The following is a 420-nucleotide window of genomic DNA, read 5'->3' on the forward strand; positions in this document are numbered from 1 at the left end:
TGAGAGTTAGCAATGAATTCACCCAGTTCGGAAGCAAATGATTAAATCTATTTATGAACGAAAATTAGCCTATACCTTATACAGTCTCCAGATCCAAAGGGAACGAGACAGTTTTTTTTATTATCATTTTCAGCCTCAAATCAGCTTGTTCTTTGATCCAGCCTGCGACAGGGACCAATAATCCGTGATGATCCATCTTGGATTTGTATTATTGTCGTATCTTATGCGATATTTGCGTTTATGGTCCAGGAATAAGAAGAGGACGGGAATTTGCAACTCCATCATCATAAATTTCTTCGAATATCAGTCCAGGCAAAATTAAGTTGCCTCGATTAGATTGTCACGGCACGGGGAAGGCCGCAAACATAGATTTTTACGATAGAGAATGAAGAAAATTGAAATAAGATTAGCAAGCATTTT

At 37.6% G+C, this 420-nt stretch overlaps 1 protein-coding gene across 1 annotated transcript in view; it reads left to right on the forward strand.

Moving 5' to 3' along the window:
- The window catches only part of LOC119593543 (regulating synaptic membrane exocytosis protein 2-like), a 46,874-nt gene that overhangs the window by 45,846 nt on the left and 608 nt on the right, over positions 1 to 420 (forward strand). The window lies entirely within an intron of this gene.

The sequence above is a fragment of the Penaeus monodon genome, chromosome 32 (assembly GCF_015228065.2).
Source record: "Penaeus monodon isolate SGIC_2016 chromosome 32, NSTDA_Pmon_1, whole genome shotgun sequence".
NCBI lineage: Eukaryota > Metazoa > Arthropoda > Malacostraca > Decapoda > Penaeidae > Penaeus > Penaeus monodon.